The sequence below is a fragment of the Bos taurus genome, chromosome 12 (assembly GCF_002263795.3).
Source record: "Bos taurus isolate L1 Dominette 01449 registration number 42190680 breed Hereford chromosome 12, ARS-UCD2.0, whole genome shotgun sequence".
Lineage (NCBI taxonomy): Eukaryota > Metazoa > Chordata > Mammalia > Artiodactyla > Bovidae > Bos > Bos taurus.
In genome coordinates, this window is record NC_037339.1 from 30,576,792 (window position 1) to 30,602,559 (window position 25,768).

General features: G+C 50.1%; 1 long non-coding RNA gene across 1 annotated transcript; it reads right to left on the reverse strand.

The window, feature by feature from the left end:
- Window positions 1-23,568, reverse strand: LOC132346758 (uncharacterized). The gene is made up of 3 exons (XR_009496703.1): window positions 23,163-23,568; window positions 21,810-21,963; window positions 1-11,224 (listed from the first exon to the last, which is right to left on the reverse strand). It is a non-coding gene; the product is annotated as an uncharacterized lncRNA (long non-coding RNA).
- Window positions 23,569-25,768: the final 2,200 nt, after the last annotated feature.

Below are 25,768 nucleotides of genomic sequence, written 5' to 3' on the forward strand. Positions count from 1 at the left end.
CATCTCATTATAACTTTATTTATCTCACTCATTCTAAGGATTGAATTTCTCTGCAGTTCATTCACAAGAGAGATTGTCAAAAGAGCAAACAGGAATAATTTCCAAAGAGGTGGGGGACGTCGCTGAGCAGGGGATTTGCCAATTGTGTTCGATTGCTAGGGCTGCCATAACGAGGGACCACAGACTGGGTGACAAGCAGACATTCATTTTCTCATGGTTCTGGAGGCTGAAATGCAAGATCCAGGTGTCAGCAGATCTGATTTCTCCTGTGGCTTCTTCCCTTGGCTTCTCATAAGGGCACCAGTCATATTGGATTAGGACCCAAAATGGTGATCTCAGTATCTTAATTAAGCTCTTTAAAGGTCCTGCATCCAATACAGTCACATTCCGAGGTACTGGGAGTTAGGACTTCAATATAGGAATTTGGGTAAAAGTGAAAGTCGCTCAGTTGTGTCCGACTCTTTGCGACCCCATGGACTATACAGTCCACGGAATTCTCCCGGCCAGAATACTAGAGTGGGTAGCCATTCCCTTCTCCAGGGAATCTTCCCAACTCAAGGATCAAACCTAGGTCTCCCAAATTGCAGGTGGATTCTTTACTAGCTGAGTGGATCTTCCCAACCCAGGAATTGAAGCGGGGTCTCCTGCATTGCAGGCAGGTTCTTTACCAACCGAGATATCAGGGGAAGCACAGGAATTTGGGGAGGGGGGGACACGGTTTAGCCTGGTTTCAATCCCTGGGTTGGGAAGATCCCCTGGAGGAGGGCATGGCCACCCACTCCAGGATTCTTGCCTGGAGAATCCCATGGACAGAGGACCCTGGTGGGCTACAGTCCATGGGGTCTCAAAGAGTCGGATGTGATTGAGCAACGAAGCACTGCACACTTTAGCCCAGAACACTGATGCTGTATATCCTCCTCCCTGGTCTCAGAGACATAGCTCCTCTCTTGGAGCTGTTGCCATCCTCATTTGGGCTTGTTGACACCCTTGGCTTCCCAAGAGAAGGAAGGATCATGTGTCCATACCTGGGTGACTCAAGCCCTCTTGCAGGGATTCTTTGAGGGGCCTTCCACAAGAAGGCCTTCTTGATTTCTAACTTTATGGAGGCTAAGGGCCCAGTGAGGTGGCCTGACTTGTCACGGTCACACAGTGACTCTCGGGAGCTGGGGTGCAGGGTCTCCTGGGGTCTCTGAGGGAGGGCATCACTGTGCTTCCAGGGAGGTTTGCTGCCTCTGATCCCATCAGTAGAAAGATGACAGCCTTGTTCACTCCATGTCCTCTAGGGGGAGCTTGTGAGAAGGGCCCGCAGAGCTCTACAAAAACTAAGGAACAGTGGTCTTCAAGAGAAACATTTTTTGAAAGCAAAGGACCTTTTGGGAAACTGAATCTCCAGGTGACTCAGTGTGAGGTGGTGGAAAGTGCTTGAACCATGATCAAAACAGCTGGTTTGTGTCCTGGCTTTACAAGAACCGTTTGTTCGGCCTTATGAAAGTCAGTTCTGTCCAGAGAACTCAGATTATCAATAAGAAGAAGCTGTTTCAAAGTTTTTTGATGGAACAATTTCTCAGAGTCCACATGGTGGAAACCTTGGTCAGAAACCCAGTGCATAAAATAGACCAAGAGGGAGGTGAACTGGTTGAAAACAGAGACAGGGCTCCACTCCCTCTGAACACCTTCCCAAACCCGCTCTTCCTGGGACCCTCAGGGTCCCGCACAGTTTGAGAATCTCTGTAGGTCTCAACATCACCGTATTTCTTACCAGGAGATGGCCTCTTACCTTGCTTCTAAGCTGCATTATCTGGAGGAAAAGTTAGCATTAATCGAACTAGTTTGTCGACTTGTTGAAGAAAAATGCCTGAGAATTCAGCTGCTATAGAAACCTTCAATCCACATACCTTCTTTGACCTTGGTTTAGGACAAGTGCCATCTGAATCCATGCCCAGACACCTTCCTCACCCTCCCTGTCCTGAGGAGTTCGATCCTAGACCAGCATGAAAAATGTGGATTCTCACTTCCCCCAGACACTCTGGTGAGACCTTTAAATTAACAAAGCATAAAATACTTGTGGCTGATTCCCGTTGATGTACGGCAGAAAACAACACAACATTGTAAAGTAATTATCCTCCAATTAAAAATATATAAATTAAAAAAAAAAGCATTGGAAAACAGAACAATTAGGAAAAAAAAAAAAACCTAAATGAGGATTAACTCAAATAGAGATGTTCACTTCCAATATGGTGGACTAGCTTATATCATATTAGCCCCCACCTTGAGATAACTAAGGATCAAACCCACCTCTCTTGAGGCTAGAAAAACCAGGTAAAATATTTTTTACAAACTCTTTTGAAGGTATCAGAGAGCTCCCAAGGGTGCTGTGACTTGAGGGGCCAAAATCAAGAAGAGGGTATTATAGAGAGGGTAGCCTTCCCGTCCCCTACCCCACAAGGCATTTGCCAATTTCTATGTGCCAGATGAGGGGCTGAGGAATTGGTTAGAACTTTCAGTCTACTGAAAAGAGACTGGAGAAACAAACATTTGAGTTCAGGTTCTGCCAAGAAGGAGAGGGGGCTTAGGAAACACTCCAGGGCTTTGGTGGGACAACAGAGGGGTTACTGCCTGCCATAAGGGTGAACCAGGAATGGAATAGCCTTCACAGACTGAAACTGGCTTTGAATCAGCTCATCCAGGACGGATTAAGATAATCTACCCCTGGCCGAAGTGCCTACTCAAAGCAAAAGTAAATCTCTAGAGTCAGGCAGATAACGTCATTTAAAAGCTCAGATTATCTCTATAATTTTATATGCAGCCTTTCCAGTTTTCAAAACAGGCAGACAAATAGGTCTGAGATCCAGGTGAAGAAATGGCTGGGATGCCATTTCAGGATTTCTGTAGTTCTGTGTTTCTCTGTGTGTGAAGTTTTCTTAGTAGGGGAGCTGTTTGAAAACAAGTCCCCCCATCACCGCCACCCCCACCCTGTGATGCGAATAATGACGGAAGCTGAGGGCCATGTGGGCCGTGCGTACACTCTCTCGTTGGCTAGGGGATTTGACCTAAATCAACCTGACTGTGAACCACAAAGGGGCAAGAACTGGGCCCAGAGGATGGAAAGGAGCATCCCCCAGAGCAGACAGGACTAGGTGACAGTGAGACCCCTGGTGGGTATGGACTGGCTAGTTACACCTCCGAGTTGACAGGAGGCCCAGACAGAAGTCTAGACGATTCCCTTCTTGGTCCCATAGCCTGTGAGGAGGAGGTGTGCAGGCAGAGGGGCAAAGGGGGAGGATGCAGCCAGGCGCTGAGTAGAAGGGAGACCTGGGCAGTGGGTCTGCGGACTCAAAGGCCCGGAGGTCAGTGTGGGCTTGGCTGCTTCAGGAAGGCCTGGGTGAGTGGGACGTAGGAACAGGAATGCGTGGTGAAAGCCGAGATTGGTGAGGGTCCTGCAGAAGCTGGTGTAGGCTTCAGAACAATCCAGCGCAGGGCTGACTGTTTACAGACATGGAGTCAGACCGCCTGGGTCCAATTCTGGGCTCTGCCTCTCATGAATCTCCGATTTGGGGCAAGAACCCTAACATCTCTGGACCTCAGTTTCCTCGTCTATAAAATGGGACTGAATGATCATAGTGCTGGTCCATGGTGGGGACTAGGTGAGAGGCGTGTGCATAGCACTTGGAGCAGTGTCCGCCGAGAGGTCAGCCTAATGCCGCCTGGGCTTGGGAACCCGGAGGGTGAGAGACAGCATGTGTTTTGGAGAAGTTTCTGTGACTTGCCTGAGGTCACACAGGGTGGGGGACAGGGCCAGGATTCCATCCAAGGAGTCCTGACAAGTGAGGCCTGTCCTTTCCACAGCAGAAGCCAATTTCCTGGGGTCTCGGATCTTCTGGTCAGAAGGACCAAGGGGAGTGCCTTGGGGGGACCGTCTGCCTCTGGGCAGAAGGAGCTCCACCTGCGAGACCAGACAGGGGCCTGGAGGCTAAGAGGTTACCCGCACGGCCGGGGAGAGGAGACTGGGCCTGCCCTTTCTGCTCAGGACCGCAGAGAACTTGCTGCCCCCAAACAGCACGCCAGGCTTTGTAGAGCGCTCTTACAGCTCTGCTAGGATCAGCAACCTGCTTCCTCCAACAGCTCTGGGTCAGAGGCATCAAAGGGGCGCTGCTCCCCTATTGGTACCATGGTTACCCGGGTTGAAGGCACAAAGAGACCAGAAACCCCGGGGCAGGGCTGGAGGCATTGGCGGGGCAGGACCAGGTTCACGCAGGCTCTGAGGCTCCTCCAGACCTCTCCAGGGCCGGGAGCCCATGTGTGGAGAAGCCCCTAACCCAGCTTTCTGTTCATGAAGCCAGACTTCCACACTCATGTGGATTTTGCACCGCCAAGCTCCACGGCCGAAATCGCACCAGGCTCTTTCATCTGGACGCGGGGCCTCTCTGTCGCGGCCCACCTGCCACGGTGCCTGCACACAGGTTGTCATGACAATCTTCTTCACGAGGAGCCATTTCTGGAGACGGAGCAGGAAAGAAACAGGGGGAACATTGCTTATTAACGTCAGGCCTGGTGGGTCTCAGGACTTCAGAGCTGTTAATACATGTCATGATGGTCTCTCATGAGAAACCAAGGCATCTGTTCCTCTCCTAATGGGGTCCTGGGAGCTCGGCTGTTAGGCTGTAGCCAAGCAGGGCCTCTGAAGTCCACCAGACACGGCTAATCACAGGCCTGACAGTGATGGTAACTGAATGAGAGCCTCAAAGCCAGGTTTCCTCTGGCATGATCCCTTGGAGAGACGGGGTAACTGTTCAGGCCTCCTAGGACACAACACACTTCTGGCGGCTGGTCAGAGCTGCCCTAACAACAAGCCCATTTCCGCACCTCTGCCACTGGCCTTCATTTGTATCCAGGATGTCCACTGATTCTTACAAACAATCTTCAAAACAAGAAGTCAACAGTCCATTTCACAGACCTCTCACTGACGGGAAGGGACTCCCCCTTCGCAGGCAGATCTCAGCGTGTCCTGCAGAAGAGCCTGACCCCAGGCCCTATTTGGAGCTGTCATGGTGAAAATCACAAACTGAGTAAGGTTTATATTTTTCCCTGTTTTTTTGTTTTTTTTTTTCTCATCATTAAATAAATGCAAGTTCATTGTGGTAAATCTGAAGGAAAAAAAAAATGCAGAAACATCAAAAATCATCCACAATCCACCATCCACAATCCTAATGCCTGGATTTAATCCCAATACTGAGGAAGGATGGATGGGATTTTAATTGCTTTGTCCTTGTCCACCCAGGTTGGCAATGGATGTGATCAGGGCGGTGGAGGGGGGTGGCTCTGGAGTTGGCCCGAGGGCCGGTCTGGACACAGTTGTGTCTTAACGACCCTTCCTGTGGCCAGCAGAGCCACGCTGGGAAAGTGGAAATAACCAGCAGTGGAGCAATGACAGAGGTCTCAGATACTCATGATGGTTTTCGAGTCCTGGTCCTTCAAACAACAATGCTGGTTCAGCATCCCCCATGGGCCCTTACTATGATGGGTGCTTGGGACACAGCCGTGAAATAAGCAGAGATCCCAGCCCTGGAGTAGCTTTTATGGGTGTGTGTGGTGGTGGTGGGGGGTTGGCAGAGGAGGGGCAGGCAGTAAATAACACACGAAAGTAAATAGTATGTCATACACGCATGCCAAGTCGCTTCAGTCATTGTGGCCCCCTGGACTGTAGCCCGCCAGGCTCCTCTGTCCATGGGATTCTCCAAGCAAGGGTACTGGTGTGGGTTGCCATTTCCTTCTCCAGGGGATCTTCCCGACCCAGGGATCCAACCCGCCTCTCTTGAGGCTTCTGCATTGGCAGGGGCGGTTTCTCTGCCACTAGCGTCACCTGGGAAGCCCGAATAGGATGTCAGGAGGCGATAGGTGCTGTGTTACAGAGGATGTGGACGGTAGGGTAATAGGGACGGGAAGGCAGGGGCGGGGCGGCCGCACTCATGGGCTCAGGGACAGTGGGTGGGGTTCCTGCCGACGACGGGGAGGAGTCTGCAGAATGACCACCTGTTCCGGCCGCCTGTGCTTGAGGGGACGTGGGGGTCTCAGAGCTAAACCCGGGAGAGTCCCGACACGGGGAAGAGGAAGTGGGGTCTGGGAGCCGGCCAGGCAGACGCGGGGGACACTTGTTCCAGGAGACCGCTGGACTGAGATTCTCAGCCGGGAGCGATTCTGTCCCCGGGTGACACCTGGCAGTATCTGCAGACATTTTTTGGTCACCAAAGCTGGGGGTGCGGGAGGCTACCACATCCAACGGGCAGAGGCCAGGGATACTGTTAAACTTTCCACAAGACACAGGACAACACCCAGCCTACCACCCCAACACACACACACAACAAAGAATTAGGTACCTGGCCCCAGATGTCCAGAGAGCCACAGCTGAGACACCCTCGGCTGGATGCTTGGTTCTGAGTCCCTCCTGAGACTTCATTTGCCTTCTGCTTCCGTTCCTATTCCCCGGGGGGAGGAATATTCCTCTAACCACATCTCAAGATAAAGACCTCGTCCCTCTTCTTTTTCCAGAAGTACCCCCCACTCCCATCACCGCTTCAGCACAGGGATGGGACACGCCAGCCCTGAGAGGCCAGCAAGGCCTTCTCAGCTGGACGCTGGGCCCTGTTGCCCGGCCTCTGCCCCGTCACTGTCAGACCATCTTCCTGTCCTCCCTGAGAGGTCACCTCCGAGTCATCTTCCAGGAACAGGTGGCTTTGCTGCAGCCTCAGGCAGGAGCAGGAGCCAAATCTGCCTTTGCGACAGGCCTGCCTCATTCAGCAGGAAGTGGTGAGATGGCTGTCGGGCTCTGGCTTTGGTGTCCAGCTCTTTGAGAGAGAGTATATTGTTTGCCTTTTGTTACCCTGGGGCTTTGAGAAGTGAGGACATCTTCCTAACTCTGTAGAAAATCACTGTGGCCAAGTCTCCCTGGGGCTTCCCAGGTGGTGCTGGTGGTGAAGAATCCACCTGCCAATGCAGGAGACGCAAGAGATGCAGGTTGGATTCCTGGGTCGGGAAGATCCCCTGGAGAAGGAAATGGCAACCCACTCTAGTATTCTTGCCTGGAGAATCCCACGGACAGAGGAGCCTGGCGGGCTACAGTCCATGGGGTCGCAAAGAGTTGGACATGACTGAGTGCACACACACACAAGAGGATTAGAAAATATTCAGGTTGCAAATGTCACATTCCCTGGGGACTTAATATGAGTTCGGTGAGGGCTGAGACCTTTTTAATATTCACCAATGAAGCTCAGGCTCCCGTGTCTGCCCAGCCCATCAGAGAGGTTGCTACACTCTTGTCGATGAGTGTCATCAGCAAACTTGGCAACTGGGCCAGCTCCCTCCAGCCTCCCGAAGGATTCAATGAAGGATCCTTCTGGAATAGGGGGAGCCCAGACCCATGTTCCCTTTCAGGAGGCCCCCTTTCTCCGTCATTTCTGTGTCACCAGGGCTGAGCACAGAGCAGACGCTCAGTGAACGCTGGTTGGTTGATCAAAGGAATGAATGGGTGGGTGACGTGGCTTCAGTCAATCTCTGCTCTGCACCCACAGTCAAGGGCCATCCAAGACAGGCAGGCGCACAGCTCTTCACTCGGGCTTGAGGGGTGAGGGGCTCTAGCCTTCTATATATCCTGGGCCAGTCCTCCTCACATATGAAACATCTCGCCGGCTGATGACTCGCTGCCCCCTCACCTCTTTCCACCGCCAGGCTGGAAACTGCCTCTGGTGACGAACGCAGGATGGTACGATTGGCAGGCGGGTTGTGGGTGAGCGTGGCCCTGGTGCCTCTGAGTGCCAGGCTTTTGCTTCCCGTACATTTGGGGCCGAGTGTTTGGAGAGCATCCACCACTTAGCAGAGCAGAGCTGCAGGATTGACGGGCCCGTCCCCGTGCCAGCCGTGCCTTCCTGCCCAAAACGTATGGTGCGTGTCCAAGGGCTCTCAAGGCACCGGAAGCCGTGCCAAGTTGCAATAATTAAGCAGTGAGACCCAAGTGAATGGGTTTGCTGTTGTCTGCGTGTCAGCCAGATGCCTGGGGTGTGAACTGTGGCCCAGCACACCACTCTCCGCATTGCTCTGAACACCACCAGGTTGGAACTCAGAAACAGTGATGAATCGATGGCAGCCTGATGATGGTGATGTGACGCTCGCTCCAAGGGCTCTCGTGTATCACCGCCCTCATCCTGACAGCATCCCGGGGGGTGGGCACTTGGCTGGCCTCTGCCCTCCTCTGTCTGTACAGACAGCCTGGCTCCTTGCTCCAGGCCCTGTCCCTCAGTCACCCCTGTACTTTGGGAGGACCTCTAGGTGCCAGGCCTGGGTTCTTCTTAAGACATCACCTCTTTCACGTTTCCTAACAGCTCTCTGCAGGACCTGCCTTCCCTGGTGGCTCAGTGGTAAAGAGTCCACCTGCCAATGCAGGAGACCCTGATTTGATTCCTGGGTCGGAAAGATCCCCTGCGGAAGGAAATGGCAACCCACTCCAGTATTCTTGCCTGGAGAATTCCCATGGACAGAGGAGCCTGGCGAGCTACAGTCCATGAGCTCACAAAGAGTCAGACACGACTGAGCACCTAAACGACGATAACAACTCTCTGCGTTAAGGTCTTAGGGTCCTCATTTTCCACATGAGAAAAGCCACGTAGGAAGTCACAGGAAGCCAGGTGGCTTGACACGGAAGTCTGCGCCCTCAGCCATCACAACCTACTGCCTCTTTCAAACAAACAAAAGTGGGCATAATAACTTTGTTTGCATTCCTTTCCCTCAGCTCTTGTAACAAAGCACCATGAGGTGGGTGACTTATAGCAGAAACGCACACTCTTCTGGAGACCACAGGTCCGAGACCAAGGTGTGGGCAGGGCTGTGCTCACTCAGAAGCTCTGGAGGACACTCTGTCCTGGGACTTCTGCTCCGCTTCTGAGGTTGCCAGCAGTCCTGGGTGTCCCTTGGCCAACCCTCCATCCTCCTGTGGCATTTTCCATATGCATGTTGGTCTTTACAAGGTCATCTTCTCAGAAGGACACAAGTCATGTCAGATTACTCCTATGACCATGTTGTGATTTAACGAATTATTTTCCTAACAATCCTATTTCCAAATAAGGTCACATTCAGAAGTGCTAGGGATTAGGACTTGAACATATCTATTTTGGGGGGACATAATTCTCTCCATAACAGGTGCTGTAATTGCTTTTATTTGACTTTGACTATAAAACAAGGGGGAAATAACTTTGACTTATAGCTGGGTGGGTGGAACAACATCCTCCTCCTACCAAAAAAAAACCCCCAAAACAACCCTGTTCGTTTACCAGGGTGTCTTTCAAAATATGGTGACTTATCAGACATCAGTTTGAAAACAGAAAGGGATGGCGCATGGACACCCATCAAGGGAGGAGTCAGGGCAGAGACAGGAGGACAGATTGTGGGTGACTTAAATTCATCTTATTAAGGAGTAATGAACATTTTTGTTTCGTAGTACATCCCCAAAGCCTTCTCCCTGAGTTTCCCAGATGGTTCTTGTGATAAAGAACTCAATGCAGGGGACAAAAGAGACGTGAGTTTGATCCCTGGGTCAGGAATATCCCCTGGAGGAGGAAATGGCAGCCCACCGCAGTATTCTTGCCTGGAGAATCCCATGGACAGAGGAGCCTGGTGGGCTACAGTCCATAGGGTCGCAGAGTCACACACGACTGAAGGGACTTAGCACACATACACATCTCCCTGGAGCTAGAAGAAATGGGAAATGCCAAAATAAAGGCATGTTGGAGAGAGCTGTTGAGAGGAGCTGTGGTGCAGATTCCTGGTGGTATGGGTTTCAGATCGCCGAGGGACTGCTGAGAAATATGTATATCAGTGCCCAGGCCCACCCAGACCAATGAAAGGCAAGCCTCGGGGCTGAGAGCCAGGCATCCGTACTCATCTGAAGCAGTCTGGCTGATTTCCCTCCCCAGGGCGGTGGTGTCCCATCCGGGCCCCAAGGCTGTCACTCTCGTCTGAAGGCAGGGAAGAGGCAGTGGCGGGTGGGGTGGGAAGAGCCGGGCATGTCGTCGCCTGTGCTGAGCCCGCTGGGCACTTTCTGTCTATCCAGGGCCGGCCAAGGTGGTCCTTTCTAGTGTGCTCCATTTCTTAGCCCTATTTCCTCTGGTCTTTGGGGTGAAACAGAATTTTTGAGAAAGTCATTTTGATGAGTCCATTTTGGAGGGCTGTTCTATACCAGGAAGACTCATAACAAAATCTAAAAACAGGTTTTTTTACTGCCAAGAAGTTGGTCCAGCAGACCTCCCTGACCTTCAGCCCGTCTCTGAGATGCAAGCGCCCCGTTTCCCAGCAGGGAGTGGGATTGGCATGGCAGGAGATACAGGTGAGGCTGAGCCAAGGGGACAGAGTATCTGTTTCCTTTGTTACTTGGTGATAGAAACAGCTGAAAGCTTAATTTCCACCTATGGGTCAAACCAAGAGTAAGGCAAGCATGTTGGAATGTCCCCGGTGACAAAATGACTGTGTTGAATTGTCACAGACCTTCCTGGGGGAGTCTGTGTCCGCAACACCGGAAGCCACATGGTCTGTGCTGATGGGGGCAAGTTTTGAGAGCTGGGTCTGGGCTTGGGACCCACAGGCAACTGAGAGCAGAGGCTGGTTGGCAGGAGTCTTTGGAAATGAGGTGAAGATGCTCAGGAAGCAGATGTAGGTCGAGGTCAGCCTTCGTGGCTCTGAGGCTATGCATCTGCCAGTGGTCTCCCCATCACACCTGGCAGCTCCTTCGATGACAAATGCCTTGTCGCTGTTTAGTCGCTCAGTCGTGTGCGACTCTGCGGCCCCGTGCTGTATGTAGCCCTCCAGGCTCCTCTGTCCATGGGCAAGTCAGGAAACCAGACAAGAATACTGGAGTGGGTTGCCATTTCTTTCTCTACAAATGCTTTCTAATTTTCCTTTATTCTCCTAAAATTAAATTTATAGGCTTAAAAAAATCAATAAATTACTTTAAAGAGAAACTAGAGGGAAAGTAACTTATAACAAAATATTACACTTAACATATTGTAAATGCTCAGTCACGTCTCTCCCAGAAGATGAAAGAAGGGCCCCGGAAGCTGGCACACAGACATAAATCCCTCTGAATGTGGCATCAGGCAAAGGCTGAATTTTTCCAGTGGTAACAATGAAGGGAGCTGTCGTGGTTGACATATTTCTGAAATTGGGAACAAGCCTTGGTACAATTCTGAAAGAAAAAAAAAAAAAACTTGATCATTGCACACTTGAAAATTTCAATGTATATTTGAGTAGTTCAAAAAATACCAAGTGTAGTTTTTGGTAAATATGTCAAAAGGAGTTAATTTCTAAGCTTCAGTTCAGTTCAGTCACTCAGTTGTGTCCAACTCTTTGCGACCCCACAGACTGCAGCACGCCAGGTCTCCCTGTCCATCACTAAGTCCCGGAGCTTGCTCAAACTCACATCCTTCGAGTCGGTGATGCCATCCAACCATCTTATCCTCTGTCGTCCCCTTCTCCTCCTGCCTTCAATCTTTCCCAGCATCAGGGTCTTTTTCAGCTTAGATAATTATAAACCTCAATACCCCACAGGAACTTGCGGAAACTCTTTGTGGTGTGGGACTATTGGTCACATTTCAGGATGTCTAGCATCATTGGTCTGTAAATGCCAGTCACATCCTCCCCGCCCCCATCCTTGTAACCACAAAAATGCCCACCCACCCCCCTGAGAATGCCAGCCACATTCTGGTCAATGGAAAGTAAGCAGAAGGGGTGGCTGCAGCTTCCAGGAAGTGCTCTTAAAAAGAGGGACTGTCCCCTTCTGGCCTTTCTGTCTCTGTTGCTGGACTAGAGATACGATACCCAAGGAGACCTTGGCAGCCGAAGCACACAGAGCAGAGCTGCAAGATGGAAGTGGCTGGGCCCCTCAAGGTCCCTGTAACTGCCCAGAACTCACCAACTCCATCCTCCGTGGGGACGTGAGACAGACACAAACACTGCCTTGTTTGGGCCACTGAGATTTGGGGTTTTTCACTATTCACGGTGGAGGCTGTGTGTGCTCAGTCGTGTTTGACTCTTTGTGACCCCATGGACTGTAGCCTGCCAGATTCCTCCGTCCATGGGATTCACAGGCAAGAATATTGGAGTAGGTTGTCATTTCCTTCTCCAGGAGATCTTCCCAACCCAGGGATTAAACTTGGGTCTACCTGCATTGCAGGCGGATTCTTTACCATCTGAGCCACCAGGGGTTGAGACCAGTTCAGTTCAGTCAGTTAGTCGTGTCCAACTCTTTCTGACCCCATGGACTGCAGCACGCCAGGCTTCCCTGTCCATCACCAACCCCTGGAGCTTGCTCAAACTCATGTCCACCGAGTCGGTGATGCCATTCAACTATCTCATCCTCTGTCATCCCCTTCTCCTCCTGCCTTCAATCTTTCTCAGCATCAGGGTGTTTTCCAGGGGTTGAGACTAACGTTTACTAATACAGGGTCTCAGTTTAAGCAGCATTCAACCTAGGATCTAATCCTATCAGAAGAATGACCCCACAGGAGGGGCTGAGTTTCCTTCCTGGCAATAAGTTCTTTTCTGCCGTTTATTTTTGGCTGTGCTGGGCCTTTTTGCGGCACACGGGTGCTTTGTTGCTGTGCAAGGGCTTGGGCTTCTCATTGCGGTGGGCTCTCTTGCTGCTAAGCACGGGCTCTGGGCTTCAGTAGTGTGGCGCTCAGGCTTAGTTGCCCTACGACATGTGGGATTCATTCCCTGACCAAGGATCCAACCATGTTCCCTGTATTGCCAGGTGGATTCTTAACCACTGGACTGCCAGAGAAGTCCCAATAGGGCAATAGGAGCTTCCTGTGCTAATGGGGGTCAGTGCCCTTTGCAGACCTGGCGAGGGCCTGTGCCCTTGACTGTTGGTGGTAGCCTCAGGACGACTGCCCTTGTACCACCAGAGCTTCGGCAATCACAGGGGCAGAGCGGGGTGGAGAAGGGGCAGGGTGAGTGCAATCACAGGGCTTCGGAGACCCTGAAAGTATCAGTGAATCAGTTGATCGGAGCCAGGTCCTGCAAAACACTAGCCAAGGGAAACACCCGCAGCCCACTGATGCGGCCTGCGGAGGGCGGGCTACACGAGAATGCTGGCAGAGGCGGGGGCTGTGGGGACTTCCACAAGGCGACACCTCGGAGGGTGCACGGCCAGGCTTGGCCTCCCTGCGGACCATGCCTAAAAGCAGCACACTTTGTCATCACACTCGGCCTAATTGTGTCTGTTTATTAAAGGTTCTACTTAACTCAAGCATCGTTTTTCTCTCCCAGGTGTGCAGACCTCAGGGGCTGTGGGACCCCGCCATCCTGGGGATGCGGGCAGGAGGGTTTAATGACTCACGGAGACACGGGCTTGGCAACTTCCTTTGTTTCTTTCCCTGTGAAGAACAAGACACCCCACGTGGAAACGCCCAGGTGTTTTATGAATGGAGGCTCTAGAAAATCATCAGAACGTCTGATGTTCTCAGCCTGGGGGACTTATAGGAACCCTGAAACTGAATTCAAGGGTGAGGTTTCAAAAGAAGGAAATGGGCAGGGGTGATGGGGAGTAAGCTTTGCAAGCAGGCTGGCTTGGGTAGCACCTTGGTGGCTCTGCGTCAAGGGCAACGGGGCTGCACGGGGCTGTCTTGAGCAGGTTGGGGACTTTTCAGGAAACCACTGGCTCTGCCTCAGGTCTCTGACCGGGCGATTTCAAGATTAACCTGCCATCTGGGCTAATGCAGAAACCTGTGGATTCCCCTGCAGAAAAACTCAGCTGGGGTTTCAGACTTCAGAAATCTATTTTCATAGTTAGAAAAAAAAAAAAAAAAAAACCTGTTCTTATAGAGCTGATATTCCTCTCCCAGTCCTTCCTTTCCACCCCCCAGAGCCCAAGAGAGCACCCAGTCTCTCAGGGAGTAGTCCCTTGGAAGGTTATACACTAGCCTTCCTGAGCCCGTGGAGGTAAACCCTAGAGAGGAGAGCTTTCTGCCCCTTTGGAAATGTCTTTTCTTTGAGTTAAAACATCCAGGAGCTGCTTGCAGGTTGCCTGGGACACCAAATGGCTTAACAACCCTGATGAGTATAACACGGTGATAAAAGGAACACGGACCCTGGAGATGCCCTCTGAGCTGGGCAGGAGAGTCAACCCTCACGCTGTTCAGCCTCGTGCTGGGTGGGAGGGTGTGACCGAGACCAGGCCAGGCCCCTGAACGCAGTCAGGACCCTGGTGGGGGGAGTGATGGACTTCCGTATCTTTTATAATTCCAAGGATCCTCAAAACTGGCAGGTGTTCCCAGGTATATGGCACGCGTGAGCCTGCTGTCTCCTCACTCCCCTACACAAGTTCTCTTATTCACCTGACTTCACATGGACGGAAGGGAAGCGAGAAAGAATCTCAGTTCTAGCAACGACAAGCCAGCCACCTACCTCTGATTCTCAATGTCTTCAGGTGAAAATGAGGGTGTTTGACTAGGGGTTCTGCGGCTCCCCTTCCAGTTCTAAACATTTCATGACCCCAGGGTTTTCTCAGATTGAGTTTTTGAAGCAATCAGATGTTGACAAAGTCAAGTAGAGTGATGGGCACTGGAGAGAGCAAGTTAAGATTGTGTCCTTGCCTCCTGGGAGCCCAATGCGGAAACAGTTGTAGACGTGAATTCTCAGAATACAGGGCAGTACAGGGGGAGAAGGGGATGACGACAGAGGCTGAGATGGTTGGATGGCATCGCCAACTCAATGGACAAGAGTTTGAGCAACTCCGGGAGATGGTGAAGGACTGGGAAGCCAGGCGTGCTGCAGTCCATGGGGTCGCAAAGAGTCGGACACGACTGAGTGACTGAACAAGAGAAGACGGCAGACTCACATCTGAGTCGCTGGGGGAGCCCTAAAAGGGATGCTGAGGTCCGTGCTGGGTCTAGCAGGATGTCAGGCATCCTTGAAGTGGTGAGCACTGCAGACAGGGAAACCTGGGTAGAGCCTGGAGATGGGAACCAAGCAGGAGTGTCAGGGTGAGCTCCTGACACCAGGTTCAGCATGGGGGGTTTTCCCTGCACCAGGCAGTTCTCTGACACCAGCCTGGTGTCCCCCCACCTCTGCCCATTCAACCCAATTCTGAAACTCTCCCTGGGGGAGCATCACATTCTATGAGTCCAGGGCTCAGCCTCACAAGACCCCCAATTTCAGACACCAATCACTAGCCCTGTGCTTCTGACCAACTGACTCTAAATCGGTGGTTCTCACGACCCCTACCTGGGCTTCAATTAATTTTCTAGAGGGGCTCACGGAACTCAGGAAACCAGGTGACTGATGAGGTGACTGGTCTAGCACAAAGGGTAAGCGTCAATAGCCAGAAGCGATACCTGGGTGAGGTTTCCAACCAAGGAGCTTTGGCCCCGTGGGGTCTGAGCCCCAGCACGGCAGCTTGTAGATCCATTCCCCAGCTCTCCAAACAAATGCCATCCTTTTAAAAAAAAGGCTTATTTTTATTTATTGATTTGGCTGCGCTGGTCTCAGTCGAGGCACACAGGAACTTCAGTGCCGGCAAGACGATCTTTAGTTTCAGTTTGTAAATTCCACTTGAGAGCAGTGAGCTCTCAGTTGCAACATGTGGGATCCAGCCCCACTTTCCTTGGCCATGGGGAGTGGATTCCACCTCCAGCCTCTGTCCCCTCCCGGGAGGTCTGGGGGTGGGACTATAAATCCCAACCCTCTCATCCTGCAGTTAGGTCTTCTGGTGAGCGGCCCCCACCACCCTCGGAGACTTGGGGGCTTTCCAGAAGTCACCTCAGTAACATCACAAAAACCACCTTTACTTCTCTCAACACTTAGGAAATTCCAAGTGTTTGAGAACTCTGCCAGGAAGATGGGGACAGGGTAACCAGACAGGACAGACAGGGATCAGATACATATTTCTTGCTACAAATGACAACATCACCTTGGGGTTCTGAGAATAGCCCACTAAGACCACAACGAGGGAAATACCAGACCGCCAGGTTGAGTATAGCAGGGCTTCGCACTCTGTAGCAAAGTGACAGGGTCAGATTTGTACCTAAGATTGTTGTATGGGCGGTATAGGAGCCGTTTTGGAGGAAGCAAGACTGAAAAGCTGGGGAACCATGGATTCATTCAGTTAATCCAGAGGGAAACTGGTGAGACCTGCTCGAAGGCGGTGAGCACGTTAGGGAGGGCTGGATGAGATGTGGAATCTGCAGGATTTGGGTGACTGATGGGATTTAGGGGATGGATGAGCTGGAGGAGTCAGGAGGTTGCCTAGATTGCAGAAGAATAGAGAGTCACCATTAACTCAGAAAAGACAGAGAGGAGAAGAGCAGGTTAGGGGTATGAGAAGAGCAGGTTAGGGGTATAAGTGTGGGCAGCATGCCTCCCTGATTTGAGGTCTGGAGGGCGGGGAGGCATCCAGCAGAGAGTAGAGAGCTCATGACTGGATGTTGGGACACCAGTGGGGAAGAAAGTCACAGATTTAGGGACAGAATCATTGGAAAAGACTCTGATGCTGGGAAAAATTGAGGGCAGCAGAGGAGGAGATGGTTGGATGGCATCACAGACTCAATGGACATGAGTTTGAGCAAGCTCCGGGAGACAGTGAAGGCCCAGGAAGCCTGGCATGCTGCAGTTCATGGGGTCACAAAGAGTGGGACACGACTGAGCGACTAACTTTTTCACTCACTCAGAAACCTACAGAAAAGTTGAAAGAACAGTACAATGAATATATCTTACACTTGGATTCACCAGCTGACATTTTGCTATATTTTCCCAGAGAAACCCCTCCAAGAGGTACATAAGCCCATTTCTGGTAATGCTAACTTTGATGACAAATAATGATAACCAGGTCTTTCCACGAAAAGGCACTGCTTACATTCTGTAGTTAATGAGAAGCTTGTGGGGTGCTGCTTTAAGATCCTGGCACTATTCTGTTCCCCAACAATCTTCATGTTAGCATCCACTGATCCACTGATGATCCTTGCCCGAGTCCCATAGTACATCGGTGGGTTGCAAAATTCAAGCCCTTTGTTTTGCTTTTTGGTATCACTTTGGATTATAGATTTTTAATTCAATGTGTTATATGGGTTAATTGGCATCATAATTGGTTTTGGTGGATTCATTGCCCCAAATTTGATCAGTGGGAGTTCCACCAAGCTGGCTCCTGTGTACTTTCGACACATCTCTGTTAAGTGAGCCCTGATTCATGGTCCAGGCTCACCTTGCTTTTTTTTTTCTCCCAATAGCAAGAAACAGCTGGACCTGGCTATTTCTCTAAGGAGCTCTGGCACCTGTTAATAGGAATGGTATTTAGAAAACAAAACGTGTGTGCTAGTGTGTTTATTACTATTGAGATGTCATAGCTTCTAGACCTTTCATGTAATTAAAAAAAATGACTACAGTGATAAACTAGAAGCTTGTTGAGGGGTTAAGGTGTTTGTATGCATCACTTAATTTCATCCTTACAGCAACCCTGTGAGGTAGAAACTACTGCTTTTGTTTCTCTGCATTTGAGTAAACCAGCTTTAAACATATTAAATAAGTTACTTGAAGCAGAATCCAAATGCCTGATTGCAGAATTCAGTCTCTGAGGGCCTGAGACCAACTTGGTACTGCTGTAACCTTTATCATCATTGATCTGACAGTAACACTACAAAGACAGGCGTCCCACTGTGCAGAGGGGGAAACCTGAGGCTCAGAGGCGATTTGTGGCCTGAACCAGGTCATCAGCTACTGTGAGACAGAGCCAGATTTTGGTATCACCTTGGATTACAGATTTGTAATTCAATGTGTTAGAGTTATTGCCGTCATTATTGGTTTCGATGGACTCATTGTCCCAGATTTGATCAGTGGGAGCTCCTTCAAGCTGGCTCCTGTGTACTTTCTGTTAAGTGAGCTGGAGGCCCTGCTTCCCCTCCCCACACATGGTCTTCTCCTGCTTGGGCTCTGGGAGGAACATGTCAGGCAAGGTGTGGCTGGGCCTTGTTCATACTCTCCAGAGCTTCCACTTGCTGCCTTCCTGGCATCTCCACCTCCCTCCCATCTCCACCTCCTAGTGCCGTGGATGGGGCTGAATGAAGGAAACAGCCAGGACTGCCCGGGCTGGGAGTGGGGCAGCCAGTGTGGCCCACTGACTGTCTGGATTAGAACCTGCCCATGGAAAACTGATTTCTCTGTGTGCTCGTGGTAGTGGTGGGTTTGCCTCTGCTGAGAAGGACAGTCCGGGAAGAGATGATGCAGCAAAGGCCTGGTTCCTCCTAGGTTGTCTTCTCCAGCTGCTCCAGAGGCCCTGGGGCCCAGATCTGAGACGGGCAGGCTGTGGTTACAGGATTCAGAGCACAACGTGCTGGGGTCAACAGACTCGGGTTTGAATATCACCTCTGTCCTTTATTATTATTATCATCTGTGAGATGTTGGGTTAGTTACTCAGCAAAACCTCCAAGTCTCCAGTAACAGTTTAGTTCAGTTCAGTCGCTCAGTCGTGTCCGAATCTTTGCGACCCCATGAATCGCAGCACGCCAGGCCTCCCTGTCCATCACCATCTCCCGGAGTTCACCCAAACTCATGTCCATCGAGTCAGTGATGCCATCCAGCCATCTCATCCTCTATCGTCCCCTTCTCCTCCTGCCCCCAATCCCTCCCAGCATCAGGGTCTTTTCCAATGAGTCAACTCTTCACATGAGGTGGCCAAAGTATTGGAGTTTCAGCTTTAGCATCAGTCCTTCCAAAGAACAACCAGGACTGATCTCCTTTAGGATGGACCGGTTGGATCTCCTTGCAGTCCAAGGGACTCTCAAGAGTCTTCTCCAACACCACAGTTCAAAAGCATCAATTCTTCGGTGCTCAGCTTTCTTCACAGTCCAACTCTCACATCCATACATGACCACTGGAAAAACCATAGCCTTGACTAGATGGACCTTTGTTGGCAAAGTAATGTCTCTGCTTTTGAATATGCTATCTAGGTTGGTCATAACTTTCCTTCCAAGGAGTAAGCGTCTTTTAATTTCATGGCTGCACTCACCATCTGCAGTGATTTTGGAACCCCCAAAATTAAAGTCTGACACTGTTTTCACTGTTTCCCCATCTATTTCCCAGGAAGTGATGGGACCAGATGCCATGATCTTCATTTTCTGAATGTTGAGCTTTAAGCCAACTTTTTCACTCTCCTCTTTCACTTTCATCAAGAGGCTTTGTAGTTCCTCTTCACTTTCTGCCATAAGGGTGGTGTCATCTGCATATCTGAGGTTATTGATATTTCTCCCGGCAATCTTGATTCCAGCCTGTGCTTCTTCCAGCCCAGCATTTCTCATGATGTACTCTGCATAGAAGTTAAATAAGCAGGGTGACAATATATAGCCTTGACGTATTCCTTTTCCTATTTGGAACCAGTTTGTTGTTCCATGTCCAGTTCTAACTGTTGCTTCCTGACCTGCATATAGGTTTCTCAAGAGGCAGGTCAGGTGGTCTGGTATTCCCATCTCTTTCAGAATTTTCCACAGTTTATTGTGATCCACACAGTCAAAGGCTTTGGCATAGTCAATAAAGCAGAAATAGATGTCTTTCTGGAACTCTCTTGCTTTTTCCGTGATCCAGCAGATGTTGGCAATTTGATCTCTGGTTCCTCTGCCTTTTCTAAAACCAGTTTGAACATCTGGAAGTTCATGGTTCGCGTATTGCTGAAGCCTGGCTTGGAGAATTTTGAGCATTACTTTACTAGAGTGTGAAATGAGTGCAATTGTGTGGTAGTTTGAGCATTCTTTGGCATTGCCTTTCTTTGGGATTGGAATGAAAACTGACCTTTTCCAGTCTTGTGGCCACTGCTGAGTTTTCCAAATTTGCTGGCATATTGAGTGCAGCACTTTCACAGCATCATCTTCCAGGATTTGAAACAACTCAACTGGAATTCCATCACCTCCACTAGCTTTGTTCATAGCGATGCTTTCTAAGGCCCACATGACTTCACATTCCAGGATGTCTGGCTCTAGGTCAGTGATCACACCATTGTGATTATCTGGGTTGTGAAGATCTTTTTTGTACAGTTCTTCTGTGTATTCTTACCACTTCTTTTTAATATCTTCTGCTTCTGTTAGGTCCATACCATTTCTGTCCTTTATCGAGCCCATCTTTGCATGAAATATTCCCTTGGTATCTCTAATTTTCTTGAAGAGATCTCTAGTCTTTCCCATTATGTTGTTTTCCTCTATTTCTTTGCATTAATCGCCGAGGAAAGCTTTCTTATCTCTCCTTGCTATTCTTTGGAACTCTGCATTCAGATGCTTATATTTTTCCTTTTCTCCTTTGCTTTTCGCTTCTCTTCTTTTCACAGCTATTTGTAAGGCCTCCCCAGACAGCCATTTTGCTTTTTTGCATTTCTTTTCCATGGGGATGGTCTTGATCCCTATCTCCTGTACAATGTCACGAACCTCTGTCCATAGTTCATCAGGCACTCTATCTATCAGGTCTAGTCCCTTAAATCTATTTCTCACTTCCACTGTATAACCATAAGGAATTTGATTTAGGTCACACCTGAATGGTCTAGTGGTTTTCCCTATTTTCTTCAATTTAAGTCTGAATTTGGCAATAAGGAGTTCCTGGTCTGAGCCACAGTCAGCTACTGGTCTTGTTTTTGCTGACCGTATAGAGCTTCTCCATCTTTGGCTGCAAAGAATATAATCAATCTGATTTCAGTGTTGACCATCTGGTGATGTCCATGTGTAGAGTCTTCTCTTGTGTTGTTGGAAGAGGGTGTTTGCTATGACCAGTGCGTTCTCTTGGCAAAACTCTATTAGTCTTTGCCCTGCTTCATTCCGTATTCCAAGGCCAAATTTGCCTGTTACCCCAGGTGTTTCTTGACTTCCTACTTTTGCATTCCAGTCCCCTATAATGAAAAGGACATCTTTTTTGGGTGCTAGTTCTAAAAGGTCTTGTAGGTCTTCATAGAACCGTTCAAGTTCAGCTTCTTCAGCATTACTGGTTGGGGCATAGGCTTGGATTACTGTGATATTGAATGGTTTGCCTTGGAAACGAACAGGGATCATTCTGTTGTTTTTGAGATTGCATCCAAGTACTGCATTTCGGACTCTTTTGTTGACCATGATGGCTACTCCATTTCTTCTAAGGGATTCCTGCCCACAGTAGTAGATATAATGGTCATCTGAGTTAAATTCACCCATCCCAGTCCATTTCAGTTCGCTGATTCCTGTATTGTCGACGTTCACTCTTGCCATCTCCTGTTTGACCACTTTCAATTTGCCTTGATTCGTGGACCTGACATTCCAGGTTCCTATGCAATATTGCTCTTTATAGCATCGGACCTTGCTTCTATCACCAGTCACATCCACAACTGGGTATTGTTTTTGCTTTGGCTCCATCCCTTCATTCTTTCTGGAGTTATTTCTCCACTGATGTCCAGTAGCATATTGGGCACCTACCAACCTGGGGAGTTCCTCTTTCAGTATCCTATCATTTTGCCTTTTTATACTGTTCATGGGGTTCTCAAGGCAAGAATACTGAAGTGGTTTGCCATTCCCTTCTCCAGTGGACCACATTCTGTCAGACCTCTCCACCATGACCCGCCCGTCTTGGGTGGCCCCACACGGCATGGCTTAGTTTCATTGAGTTAGACCAGGCTGTGGTCCATGTGATTAGATTGACTAGTTTTCTGTGATTATGGTTTTTGTGTCTGCCCTCTGATGCCTCTCGCAACACCTACCACCTTACTTGGGTGTTTCTTACCTTGGATGTGGGGTATCTCTTCATGGCTGCTCCAGCAAAGCGCAGCCGCTGCTCCTTACCTTGGACGAGGGGTATCTCCTCACAGCTGTCCCTCCGGACCTTGATCATGGAGTAGCTCCTCTCAGCCCTCCTGTGCTGGTGCAGCCACCGCTCCTTGGATGTTGGGTTGCTCCTCTCGGCCGCTGCCCCTGACCTCGGTAACAGTAACGCCATCTAAAAAATGCAGTTCAAGCCCAGCTTCTCCTAGGGAGCTGAACAATGTTTCCAAGGGCAAAGGGTTCCCAGCGGGTCACCGGGAAGTGAGGAGGGCGGAGCTGTGTGAGGGCCACTATTCCTTCTTTCTGGTGGGCTTGTGGATCTCCATGTGGGCTGCGGGGCCAGAAGTGGTCCTCTCCGGCCTGGCCCACTGATGCCCACTGATGTCTCCTATCCTTTCCTGGATCTGCTCTGGACAGTAGCCAGAACGGCATCCTAAAAACACAAATCAGATCATTTTGCCCCCTAATTTCAAGCCTGTGTGAAGGCGAGGGGTCTTTGCTGGCCCCTTGGTTGGAAAGAACCTACTCCAGAAGGTAAATAATTGATCCTACCTGAGGGATGTTCTTCTTTTTTAAAAAATCTATTTATGTATTTATTTGGTTGCCCAGAGTCTTAGTTGTGGCACATGGGATCTGCAATGTGGGATCTAGTTCCCTAACCAGGGGTGGAACCCCTGTGTTGGGAGCTCAGAGTCTCAGCTACTAGATCACCAGGGAAGACCTCTGAGCGGTGTTCTGAACAAGGAATTTCAGATTCAACTCCAAATCACGTCCCTGGAAAGCCTGTGCTACCTGCCCCCCAACTCCCGCCCCTCCTCAACCCCCGCTGCCCCACCTGCCCTGGGTTCTCTGTCACATTATCCTGTTGTTACAGCCTTTCTCACTTCCTGGATTTACCTTGCTCATTCATTCACCAACTGATAACCTGCTACCCACCCTTTGAAACCTAAGTTCATCGGAGTCAGAGCTTGGTCTTGTGTGGCACGGAGCAGGTGCCCAGAAAGCATGTGGGTCCAAGCCCTGCTTCTTTCAGGGAACTACACAATGTCTTAAGGTCTGCTATCTTCCTTCAGGACCTGCTTTAAGACTTGGGGGGGTGGGGGGTTCAGGGAAAAGCAGAAATATAGGGGATGGGACCGGGAGGGGATGCTCTCCCCGGGCCTGGGAGGCGGGATCACCCAGGTCTTGAGCATGACTCGCCCAAGGAGCGGGTGGGTACGCGTGCCAACGCCTCCAGGGGCTTTGGGCTCCCCTGACTGGTCCATGGACTTCTGACCCCCTCCCAGAGTCTGCGCTCCCGGAGCAGGGTGGGTCTCGCCCCTCCTGGCCAGTCTTCACGCCCAGCCCCTCCTCCAAACCTTTATTCATCCAGACCTGGATGACGCACGAACATGTGTGCGAGCGTCCTGACGACCTTGCCGAGCAGCTTGTTTTTCCACCAGCCCCTTTTTGCCCTTTCGACAGAGGTAAAGGCTAAGACGAGATGTATTTACAGTTCGTGCTGAGAAGATCTCTGCTTAGGCAAGCGCCTTTAAACCTGCATTCCCAGGGAGAATAGCAGCTCCGGGTGCCGTTATTTGCCTTAAACAAGGGGAAGCCGTCCTCTGCCGGTCGCAGTCGGTAATGCTACCCACGGGCTGCGCGAACCAGGACCGCCCCCTCCGCGTCCCCCCTGCCCCCAACTCCTCCCACCAGAGGGAGAGGCTGGCCTGGGAAGCTACAGCAATTCTTGAGGTTTAAGAGGCTGAGGTTTTCCCTCTCCTCTTTTCTCTTTGACTCATTTTCTTTCCTTGTGTCGTTCCTCCTCCGCTCCTGCCAATTTCAACTGTTGACACTGAAAGCCTGTTAAAAGTGGACAGTGTGTGTTGGATATAATTTCATCCCAGAAGACAAGAAAAAGGTTGATATCTACAGGAGAGGAAATAGAAAATAATCATTAAACAAATCATTAAACAAGCCAGTCCATCCTAAAAGAAATCAGTCCTGAATATTCATTGGAAGGACTGATGCTGAAGCTGAAACTCCAATACTTTGGCCACCGGATGCAAAGAATGGACTCCTTGGAAAAGACCCTGAGGCTGGGAAAGATTGAAGGCGAGAGGAGAAGGAGACGGCTGAGGATGAGATGGTTGGATAGCATCACCGACGCGATGGACATGAGTTTGAGTAAACTCCGGGAGTTGGTGATTGACAGGGAGGCCTGGTGTGGGTCCAGTCCATGGGGTCACAAAGAGTCGGACATGACTGAGCAACTGAACTGACTGAACTGAAACTCTCAAAGTCAGCAACCAGGGCTGTGAATTTGTAGAACTAAGCATGTACTTCAGTGTAACAGAGAAATGATTACCCCTGGGAGGGGTGGGCATATTTCTTCTTGAACACGCGAGTGAAGGTGTTTATTAATCATTGGTATGTGACAGGAAGGCGGTAGCCTTCCTGGGTGTGGGTGTGTTTGTTTAAACTTTCGTCTTCTGGGAAGGGACTGCTCTGGGCTGGGGTGCAGGTGACTGGTGTAACCTGAGGGCTTCCTGGAGTCATTCTTCGTGCCCAGTTCTGGAGCTCAGATTCAGATGTCTAATGTTTGGCTTTTATCCTGATCATATTAAGTGATTGCACCACAGAGGATGCCAAGACCTGTGCTGAGCTGAGGTGAGGAACTACACAGTCATTTCTGTGAACAGAGCAACGTAGCCCTGCAGGGAGGGAGAGCCTCCCACATAGCCAGCACTGGCATCATCAGGGCCTTAGAGTGGACCTGGGGTCTGGAGTTGGACAGGCCTTGGGGATCTTGGCGTGGCTACTCACTAGCTGGAACTGCGCTGCCTCTTCAGCCCATCTGAATTCATTTCCTCTTCTGTAAAATCGAGGTGATGAGAATCCAGTGTAACTTTTGCAAAAGGCAGTGCTCACCTTGATCAGAGTGGTGAGCAATATTCTGAATAACAGCCGATCATGATCCATGCTGTGTTGGAGATGCCAGCACACAAGAGGACTGGGCTGTTGGCTGAAAAATGTAGAATAGTTTCCTAATGCCAACAAAGATCCGTATAGTCAAAGCTACAGTATTTCCAGTAGTCATGTACGGATGCAAGAGCTTTATGTGGGTCATAAAGTAGGCTGAGCACCGAAGAACTGATGCTTTTGAATTGTGGTGCTGGAGAAGACTCTTAAGAGTCCTTTGGACTGCAAGGAGATCAGTTGTAAAGGATTGTCAATTGTAAAGGAAATCAACTCTGAATATTCATTGGAAGGACTGATGCTGAAGCTGAAGCTCCAATACTTTGGCCACTTGATGAGAAGAACTGACTCATTGGAAAAGACCCTGAGGCTGGGAAAGATTTGAGGGCAGGAGGAGAAGGGGATGACAGAGGATGAGATGGTTGGATGGCATCACTGACTCAATAGACATGGAGTTTCAGCAAACTCTGGGAGATAGTGAAGGACAGGGAAGCCTGGGGTACTGCAGTCCCTGGGGTAGAAAAGAGCTGGGCACAGCTGAGTGACTGAACAACAACGACAACAATGGCTACCGTGAGAAGTTTGGGATCTGAAAGAGAAGATGTACACAAACAAGTAATAAGAGTCTAGTACATTCATTAGAATAATAGATGTTCGAATAACTTACCATGTGATACCTAAGAGGAAATCTCACTTGGGGATCAGGGAAGGTTCTGGAGAAAACGGGACCTTTGAGCTACGTCTTAGAGAACAGCAGGTGTTCGTTGCGGGTAGATGGTGCAGCTTGTGCTCAGGCTCGGATCAAGAAGACCTTGGCAGGCACAGGGAGTGAGGAGCTCACTGTGAAAGGGGAGAAGGGGGAATGTGTGAGTCAGATGGAAGTGATGCTACTAAAGGAGACTGTAGTCTCCCAGGAACCACCTGTGCTGTGTGTGCTAGGCCAGGGCGTTCAGACGCTGGCCTGCTGGCCAGGAGGAGATGCTGGAGATGGTGAGCAGGGTCACAACAGGCTTCCCCCTGCA